We start from the raw sequence: 10524 nt of genomic DNA, 5'->3' as shown, positions 1-10524 counted from the left end.
GGAGCCTACAGAGGCAGGCAGGCCTCCTTGAGCTGTGGTGGGCTCCACCCCGTTCGAGCTTCCCAGCTGCTTTGTTTACCTAATCAAGCCTGGGCAATGGCGGGCGCCCCTCCCCCAGCCTCGCTGCCGCCTTGCAGTTTGATCTCAGACTGCTGTGCTAGCAATCAGCGAGACTCCGTGGGCATAGGACCCTCCGAGCCAGGTGCCGGATATAGTCTCGTGGTGCGCCGTTTTTTAAGCCGGTCCGAAAAGCGCAATATTCGAGTGGGAGTGACCCGATTTTCCAGGTGAGTCCATCACCCCTTTGACTCGGAAAGGGAACTCCCTGACCCCTTGCGCTTCCCAAGTGAGGCAATGCCTCGCCCTGCTTCGGCTCGCGCACGGTGCGTGCACCCACTGACCTGCGCCTACTGTCTGGCACTCCCTAGTGAGATGAACCCGGTACCTCAGATGGAAATGCAGAAATCACCGGTCTTCTGAGTCGCTCACGCTGGGAGCTGTAGACCGGAGCTGTTCCTATTCGGCCATCTTGGCTTCTCCCCGGAAAAACTTTATGTGACCAATTTAAATTAGTTTGTTGCAAATAAAGGCTCAGAAATTATCTCTATGAAGTTTGAAGAGATTAGTGACTTTGACACAGTTAAACACTTCTATGATATTTCAATATAAACATTTGGAAACAGTTTTTAAAAGATGACTTTGTCTTTGGCTAGCAGGTTGATACTGCCTCATAAAATGAGCTTGGAAGTGTTCGTTCTTCTTCTAGTTTAAAAAGAGTTTAAGAATGATTGTTGCTAATTATTCTTTGAATGTTTTGCAGGATTCATCCATAAAGCCATAGGTCCTGAGTTTTTTATGTTGTTGGGAGGTCTTTAATTAATAATTAAAATTCACTTGTTATTATCTGTTTTGGCTTTCTATTTCATCTTAATTCAGTTTTGGTAGGTTGTAAGTTTCTGGGAATTTATTCATTTTTTTATAGGTTATCTAATTTGTTTGTATATAAGTGTTCCTAATATTTCCTTAGGATTATTTTTGTTTCTTTGGCATCTGTTGTAATGTTGCCTGTTTTATCTCTGATTTTGTTTATTTGAATCTTCTTTTTTTCTTAGTAGAATTAAGAATTTGTTGATTGTGTTTTTCAAAAAATTCTTAGTTTTTTAATGTTCTTCTAAAGCTTTTCTATTCTCTATTTGGTTTATTTCTACTCTGATCTTAATTATTTTATTCCTTCTGCTAACATTGGGTTTAATTTGTTTTTTTTTTCTAATTTCTTGAGGTATAAGGAATTAGAGAGTAAGGCATAAAGTTAGGTGGTTTATTTAAGACCTTTCCTGGAGGGAGGAGGCTAAGGAAAAAAAGACCTTTCTTCATTTTTAATGTAGGCATTTATGTCTATACACTTCCCTCCAAGTAATTAAGAGATACTTTTCCTGCATTTCATTAGTTCTGGGATATTGTGTTTGTTTTCATCCGTCTGAAGGTATTTTGAAATTCCCTTTTGACTTCCTCTTTGGACCTATTGATTGTTTCACTTAGTTTCTTTGTGTTTATGAATTTACCCTATTTCTTACTGTTGTTATCATTCTAGTTTTATTTCATTGTGATCAGCAAAGATGCTTGGAAATTACAGGCCAATATTGCTAATGAACATAGATGTAAAAGTCCTCAATAAAATACTAGCAAACCAAATTCAGTAGGACATTAAACGTATTACATGCTATGAACAAGTGAAATTTGTCCCTGATGTGTTAGGCTATTCTTGCGTTGCTATAAAGAAATACCTGAGACTGGATAATTTACAAAGAAAAGAGGTTTAATTGGCTGATGATTCTATAGGTGCCGACATTACTTGGCTTCTGGGGAGGTGTCAGGGATCTTTGACTCATGATAGAAGGTGAAGTGGGAGCCTGTACGGCATGGTGAAATTAGGAGCCAGAGAGAGACAATGTTGGGGGATTGGGGAAGTGCCACACGCTTTTAAACAAAAGTATCATGTGAATGCAGATAAAGAGCTCAGTTTCCAATATCCAGGATCTCCTTGTAAATTTGTAGCTAGTCCCTTCTGTGCACCAATTATGACCGCAAACTAGTCCTAGCAGAGTTGTAGGTTTTCCCCTTTATTTCCTGCTGAGTTTGCTATTATTGATGAAAAAATCACTGTGGGTTTCTGCATTTTGCCCCAAATAAAGTGTGCCCTTTTTGACAGCAAAGCTTCTGGTTATGGTGGTTAGCCATACCCTGAGAAAACTGTCCTTCCACCTGACAAAGATCAAGAGAGAAGGAAGAAAGCAGCTTCACACAAAACAGACGTTGTTCTTACCTGATGCTCTGGCAGGTTATCATGAAGAATCCCTTCTCACTTCCTTGTTTCCTCTTTGTCTATTTGCAGATCCTTGATAAGATTTGTTCTGATAATTTTGTTCAATTTTATACTTGTTTGGGGGAAGAAGATTCATTAAACTCCTGAAAGCTCTAGTCAAGAATCTATCCACAGCATTTGTAAATTTACTTAGACAATACTCTGGCACTCATAGAGAAAACATTGGTCTCTTTGTCTTTCTCTAGTTGTTTTATTATTTCCCTTGACCTCTAATGGGCTCTCACTCTGCTCATGGGAAAATAAATGTCTTAATTCACTACATTTTAGGTTCTTCTTGTTTAAGTAGTCTCTGGTTATATATTCAGACAATTAAAAAACTAATCAGAAGGCAAATAGTCTTTTGGAGACATTCCTATTGATTTAAATAAATATTAAGTCAATTGGGTGTCTTCCAAGATTATAGCTCCTAGATTGGTCTGGTTCTCACAGTGGTGACCAGTGGGTTGTGTCTGGCAAATTTTAATCATTTTAGACACCATAATGGTAACCACCAATGAAATCCTTCACCCAAATCTTTGGGTTTGGTCACAAAGCTTAAAGTTGTCTTATAGTCATAATAATGTTTATGTGTATATATTAATATTTGTGTAGCTGCATTTAAATGAGTGCAGGTTTATCAAAATCCCTAGCATTGCTAATTTGTAATTATTATATTTTTTGCTTTTTTTGAAACTTTATACTATATGATTTTTAAAATTTAAGAGTCTGATATATTAGATTTAAGAGTTTTGTAAATGTTAGGAAGCATAGGTTGACTAGATTTAGACGTAGATGTATTGAATTCTTGAGAAAAATGGACTGTTTTTTTCATGTAGTCTGAAATGTTTTAAGGAATTAATAAAATTTTTAAACCATGGTAAATGTTTAAGGCAGTTTTCCACTGTCCAAATGGTAAGGTAATTGAGCATGAAACAAAGAATACAAGTAAAAGTAAGCACTTGTAACACAAATTAGTATATTTACAAGTGACCATACCAGATTGTAAATTATGTTTACAAGTTTGAGGGAACTTAGATTTATAAAATGAATAAGTTGAATACTAAAGACAAAATACAAGCTATAAATCAGGGAATTTGGGGGCCAGTAGTGCAAGCACTCTAGTATAGTTGACTCAACAAACACTTGTCTCCCAATTAAAGAATCTAACACATTAGCAGAAATTTGATGCATAGAAAAACAGGTATCAAGAAAATAAGTACAACTCAGGTAAACAGCAATGGGGGAGGAGATGAAAAGGTGAGGTATAGATAGTGACCATAGTAGGGAGTCAGGGAATGGAGAAATGAGAAAGTAGTCAGCAGAGATTGAGGGACTGAACACTGGCTTCCTCAATGTATTATCAAGATCTCTGTCTTGCCATATGTATAACTTACATCTTAGATTTATATTTTTAAATTACTTTAACTGAATGTAACTAGCAGATCAAATCAGATCCTCATGGATAAATGAAGGTGAATTCACAATTCTGTGTAGAAAGCAATGTGTTGGTTCAGTAATGTCTTCTTTTGGAAATAAATACAAGTGCAGTATTATACAAAGTAGAATCTGGTATTATCTAGGGGAAACAGCATAGAATTTACTTGTATTTTTATATAATAGCATTTCTGACCATGTTGCAGAAAGAAACTGCACATTGGAATTGGTCATGGAATCTGTGCTTTTGAAAAATAGAGTATGAGATAAACTTGTGCAAGAAATTGGCATTTGGACAGCTGAGTTTGGGGCAAGGTAATAGGGGAAAGAAATAGGATACGTAATGAGGACGTGAAAATGTAGAGCTTATATAATAAAAGCAAAATAAGATAAAGTGAAAGAAGTCTAAAGTTTAAAGTCTAATTAATGTTAAAATATGAACAGTATTACTGTGGAACATTAACTTTGAGGATTTAAAACTATAGTAAAGATTCATTTATCTGATATGCTGATTACTAGCACCTTTGTGCTCCTACTGTGCTACGATAATAAATTTCATGACAAAGAGCTATAGAAACCAAGAGATCACATTTCTCCTACACAGCCAATGAGGATTAAAATGTCAGTCAGTTTTACTATATTCCCATTACCAGAGCCCAGTTTAAGGAAGGCAGTTGATAATGTCTCACTACACACTCATTTATTCTCATCACTACTTTTCTCATTTACCTCTAAGAATTTTACATCCAATTATCTAGATTACTCAATGAGATAGGTCTTTTGTTTTCTTTTCTTCTTAACTCATTCTAGGAGCCAGCATTACTCAGCCTAATAAGTAACTCTTTCCATTTAGTGATGCTCTTCTCAATTCAATTGTGTTATGTCCTGTCCTTAATAAATACAACTGTCTTCAGTTTCCCAAGAAGTTGAGGATTTTTTTTAAATTTTATTGTGGCAATACTTGCCATTTTAACCATTTTTAATTGTAAAATTCGGTAGCATTATGTTCATAGTGTTGTGCAGCAATCAACACTTCCAAAACTTTTTCATCATTCCAAACAGAAACTCCGTCTATTAAGCAGTAACTTTCTGTTCTTACCCTCGAACTTAGCCCCTGGTAACCTCTCATCAACTTTCTGTCTGCAAGTTTGCTATTTTAGATATCTCATTTAAATGAAATTATATATTTATCATTTACATCTGGCTTATTTTACTTAGCATAATGTTCTGAAGGTTCATCTATGTCGTAGTATGTATTAGGGCTTCATTCCTTTTGATGGCTAAATAATATTCCATTGTATGTATATATGACTTTTTTTTTGTCCATTCACTTGATGATAGATTTTTGGGTTGTTTTCACCTTTTGGCTATTGCAAATAATACTCCAAGGAGCATTAATGTATAAATATTTGATTGAGTTTATATTTTCCCTTCTTTTCGGTATATGCCTAGAAGTGGAATTGCTAGGTCATGTAATAATTCTGCATTTAGCCTGCATTTAGCAATATATGTGTTCCAATTTCTCCACATACTTGACAAAACTTATTTTCTGTTTTTATTTTTATTTTGTTTATTTATTTTTAGTAGTTATTCTAGTCTGCATGAAGTGGTAACTCATTGTGGTTTTGATTTGAATTTCCCAATAGTGTTGAACATCATAGCATGTGCTTTTTGCTCATTTGTATATTTCCTCTGGAAAAATGTCTATTCATCTCCTTTGCCCAGTTGTTTTTTCCTTTTTGTTGTTGAGTTGTAGGAGTTTTTACAATATATTTTGGATTTTATACCTTTATCAGATGTATGATTTGAAAATATTTTCACCCATTCTGTAAATTGTCTTTTCACTCTCTTGATATTGTTCTTTGATATACCATTACTATACAGTTTTGATTACTGTAACTTTGTAAAAAGGTTTGAGATTGGGAAGTGTGATTCCTCTCACAATGTCCTTCTTTTTCAAGGTCTGGCTATTTGGGACCCTGTATAGTTTCTTATGAATGTAAGCATTAGCTTTTTTATTTCTGCATAAAAAAGCTATTGGAATTTTGCTAGGAATTATGTTGAATCTGTAGATCACTTTGAGTAATATTGACATCTTAATAATATTGAATCTTCCTACCCATGAACTAAGGATGTCTTTCCATTTATTTAGCTCTTCTTTAATTTCTTTCAGCAATGATGTATTCTTTGTAGTGCCTTTCATCTCTTTAAATTTATTCCCATGTATTTTATTTTTTTAGATGTTATTGTAAATGGAATTACTTTCTAGTATAGTTTGGATGTTTGTCCCCTCCAAACCTCATATTGACATTTGATCTAGGGCCTGGTGGGAGGTGTTTGGGTTATGGAGGTGAATTCCTCACGAATGGCTTGGTGCCTTCCCCACAGTAATGAGTTTATGTGAGATTTTGTTGTTTACATGAGGCTGGCATGTCTCATTCCCTTTTATGCCATGTGGCACACCTGCTCTCCCTTTGCCTTCTACTATGAGTCAAACTTTCCTGAGAACTCACCAGAAGCTGAGGAGATGCTAGTGCCATGCATGTATAGCCTGCAGAACCTTCAGCCAAATAAAACTCTCTTCTTTATAAATTACCCAGTATCTTTTACAACAATGCAAAATGGACTAATATACATTCTTACATTAAAAAATATTTATTTCAGGTCCGTAGAAACATAATTTGTGTGTGTGTGTGTGTGTGTGCGCTTGTGTGTATCTTGCATAATGGACATTTGCTGAATTCGTTTGTTAGCTCTTTTAGCCTTTTTGTGGATTCTTTTGGATTTGCTATATACACAGAATTTTTCTTCTCATCTGAAAATAGACACAGTTTGACTTCTTCCTCTCCAATTTCGATGCATTTCATTTTTGTAAATGTCTAATTGTTCTGGTTGAAATTTGTAATAAGTTGTTGAATAACTGTGGTTAAACATTAAAACTTTCCAACAAAGAAAAGTCCAGGAAGAGATGACTTCACTGGTGAATTATACCAAACATTTAAGAAAAAATTAACACCAATTCATCTCAAAATCTTAAGAAAATAAAAGAGGAAAGAACACTTCTTAATTCATTCTAGGAGGTCAGCATTACCTAGATATTAAGCCATATAAAAACATTACAAGAAAACAAAATTAAACACTGATATTTCTTGTGAAAATAGATAGGAAGAAAACTAACAAAAATGCTATAAAACTAAATTTGACAGCATATTAAAAAGATTTTAAACTACAACTCAGTGGGGTTTATCCCAGAAATGCAAGGGTTGTTCAAATTAAGAAAACCAATCAATTTAACACACCATGGTAGGGGTTAATAGCACTCCTTCAAAATAGTTAAAGTTTCAATCCCCAGTAACTTATAATGTGGCTTTATTGGGAAATAGAGTCCTTGTTGATGTAATTACTAGTTAAGATGAAGTCACACTGGAATAGGTGGGTCCCTAAACCAATGTAACTGATGTTCTTATTAAAAAGGAATGTCATGTGAAGAGAAAGACACACACCAAAAGGAAAATACCATGTGAATACTTGTGTCAAGACAAGCAGCTACCAGAAGCTTGGAGAGAAGCCTGGAACATATACTTTCCTGTGCCTCCAGAGTGAGCACAATCATACCAGCACTTTGATCTCAGCATTCTTGTCTCTAGAACTGGGACAATAGATTTATATTTTTTCACCCATTTAATTTGTGGTACTTTGTTATAATAGCCCTAGGAAACTAATACACGCCACATTGATACAATTAAGAGGAAAAACAACATGGTCATCTCAATTGAGGCAGAAAAGACATTTGACAAGAACTACTACTCTTTCATGGCAGGAACCATCAGGAAACTAGAAAAATAAAGAAACTTCATCAATATAATAAAGGAGATTTATAAAAATTCTGAAGCTAGCATCACATTAGTGATAAAGTTTACTCAACATTTCGTCAGTCTAGCTAAAGGTTTGTCAATTGTGTTGATATTTTCTACTTCATTGATTTTATTATTTCTCTATTCTCTACTTTATTTATCTCTACTCTAATCCCTTATTTCATTCTTTTGAATAGCTTTGAGTTTATTTTGCTCTTCTTTTTCTACCTCAACATGTAATGTTAAGGTTATTGATTTTATATATATTATTAATTAATGTAGACATTTACTGCTATAAATTTCCCAGTGAGCACTGCCTTTGCTGCATTCCACAAGCTTTGTTATGTTTTGTTACTATTTATTATAATTTTTCTAAAAATTTATATGAATTTCCTGACCCCCATTGTGATCTCTTCTTTGACTCTATTGATTAATAGTGTGTTGTTTAACTTTCAAATATTTGTTAAATTTTTCATTTTTCCTATACTTATTGATAACTAACATCATTTCATTTTGTTTAGAAATGCTACTTTGTAAAATTCTACATTTTAAAATTTATGGAGGTGTGTTTTGTGACATAACATATGGTCTATTCTGAAGAATGTTCTAGGTACACTTGTGTATTCTGCTGTTGTTGAGGGAAATGTTCTATATATCTACTAGGTCTCATTGGTTTATAGTTTTGTTCAAGATCCTCTAATTACTTATTGGTCAGTCTAGATGTTTATTCATTATTGAAAGTGGTATATTGAACGTATTTAAGAACTATTTATCCACTGAATTCTGACCATTTCATCAATATGTAGTGTCATTCTTTGGTCTTGGAACAGTAGGTGACCAAAAGTCTATTTTGTGTGATATTAGTATAGCCACCCAAAGTTTCTTTGGGTTAATATTTTTGTGGAATGTGTTATTCCATTCTTTTTTGAAAAATTTGTTTCTTTGGATCCAAAGTAAGGCAGCATATAGTTGGATCATGTTTTTTTTGTGTGTCTTTTGTTATTCTGCTAATTTCTGTCTTTTGATTGAAGACTTTCATATATTTACATTTGAAGTAATTACTAATAAAGAAGAACTTTTACCATTTTACTATTTGTTTTCTGTATGTCTGGTAGCTTCCCCCCCCTAATTTTTCCCATTACTGCTTGATATAATTTGGATGTTGTCACCTCTAAATCTTGTTGAAATTTAATTCCCAGTGTTGCAGTTGGGGCCTTGTGGGAAGTGTTTGGGTCATGGGGGTAGATCTCTCATGAATGGCTTAGCCTTATCCCTTTGGTGATCAGTGAATTATCACTCTGGCAGTTACACGAGATCTGGTTATTTAAAAGAGTGTAGTATCTTCCTACTCTCTCTCTCTCTCTTGCTCCTGCTCTTGCCATGTGATATGCTGGCTTCCCTTTGCCTTCAGCCATGATGGTCAGCTTCCTGAGCCCTCACAAGGAGCTGAGCCGATGTTGGTCCTATACTTGTACAGCCTGCAGAAATGTATGACAAATTAAACCCTGAATCTCAGGCATTTTTTTATAGCAACTCAAAAATGGCCTAACACACTGGTGATATTGTCTGAATATTTATGTCCTTCCAAAATTCATGGTGAAACTTAATCCCCATTTTGGTAGCATTAAGAACTGGGGCCTTTGGGAGAAAATTAAGTCATAAATGCTCTGCTCTCATAAATGAGTCTAGTGCCCTTATAAAAGGGGCTTGAGAGAACCTTCTGACCTTTTTACCATGTGAGGACACTAGCAAGGCTCCATCTATGAAGCCCTCGCCAGACACTAAATCTGCTGGCACCTTTATCTTAGACTTCCCAGTCTCCAGAACTATGAGCAATAAATTTCTGTTTTTCATAAATTTTCTAGTCGAAGGTATTTTTTTACAGTAGCCAACACCCGAGACAAAAATGGGTACCAAGAAGCAGCGTGCTGCTGTAATAAATACCTAAAAATGTTCCAGCAGCCGTAGAACTGGATAATAAATAATTCCGGAAGAGTTATGTGGTACATTTGCAAAAAACAGAGTGTTAAGGTTGATTCTGGTGAGGGCCCAGGAGAATAGAGTTGTGGAGAATGCCAGAATCTTAGAGACTATCTGAAAGGTTATGAGGAAAATTTGATAGGAATATGGACAATGAAGGTAATGAAGTCTTGTATGGCAATGGGAAACATGTCATTCGAAACTAGAAGGACATCCTTGTTTTAACGTGGCAAAAACTTGGCTAAATTTTGTTTATGCTCTGGTGTTTTATGGAAAGTAGAACTTGTGAGTGATGAAATAGGGTATTTGGAGAAAGATACATCTAAGCATAGTGTTGACGGTGTAGCATGACTTTTATTGACTTCTAAAGGGTGTGACTGAACAAACATTTGATAACATTAATATAAACAGAAGGAAGCCAGTAGTTATTTATCATGACAGTGAAAAAATGATCCTGAAGGCATTTTGCAGATAATTGATGCTGCCCCTCCCATCGCAGGCTCAGAGTGCCAAGGCCTACGGGCAAAACAATGACAAAAGGGGAGTCTTGGGTACTCCTGGTACTTTACCTAAGTCTCTGCTCCCCACATTCTGGTATAGTGCTCCTTAGTTGTCCCAGATGTGGCTCAAGTAGACCAAGGTGCAGTGCAGGCCACAGCGGCTTCCCCTTTGGAAGGCACATTGTAGTAATCCATGCTGGCATCAGTGTAATGCTTATTCTGGAGATACACAGAGTTAGAGAGTTTTAGGGGTATGGCTACTTCCACCTAAATTTTAAAGGATGCCCGAGAGAGCAAATTTTATGAATGAAATTTGTGCTCTTATAAAAGACATTTCATGGACTGCTTTGCTCATTTTGCCATCTGAGGGTACAGCATTTGGCCCTTCTGCCAT

General features: G+C 35.4%; 1 protein-coding gene across 1 annotated transcript in view; it reads right to left on the bottom strand.

The window, feature by feature from the left end:
- Nucleotides 1-10270: 10270 nt before the first annotated feature.
- The window catches only part of FSIP2 (fibrous sheath interacting protein 2), a 114510-nt gene continuing 114256 nt past the window's right edge, over nucleotides 10271-10524 (bottom strand). Inside the window, exon 24 of the mRNA XM_016950151.4 lies at nucleotides 10271-10349. The gene's annotated coding sequence lies outside the window, so the exon portion shown is untranslated. The remainder of the gene's footprint in view (nucleotides 10350-10524) is intronic.

Source organism: Pan troglodytes, chromosome 13 (genome assembly GCF_028858775.2).
Source record: "Pan troglodytes isolate AG18354 chromosome 13, NHGRI_mPanTro3-v2.0_pri, whole genome shotgun sequence".
Lineage (NCBI taxonomy): Eukaryota > Metazoa > Chordata > Mammalia > Primates > Hominidae > Pan > Pan troglodytes.
Note: the sequence above shows the minus strand (reverse complement) of the source record. Positions and strands in the feature narration are given on the sequence as shown.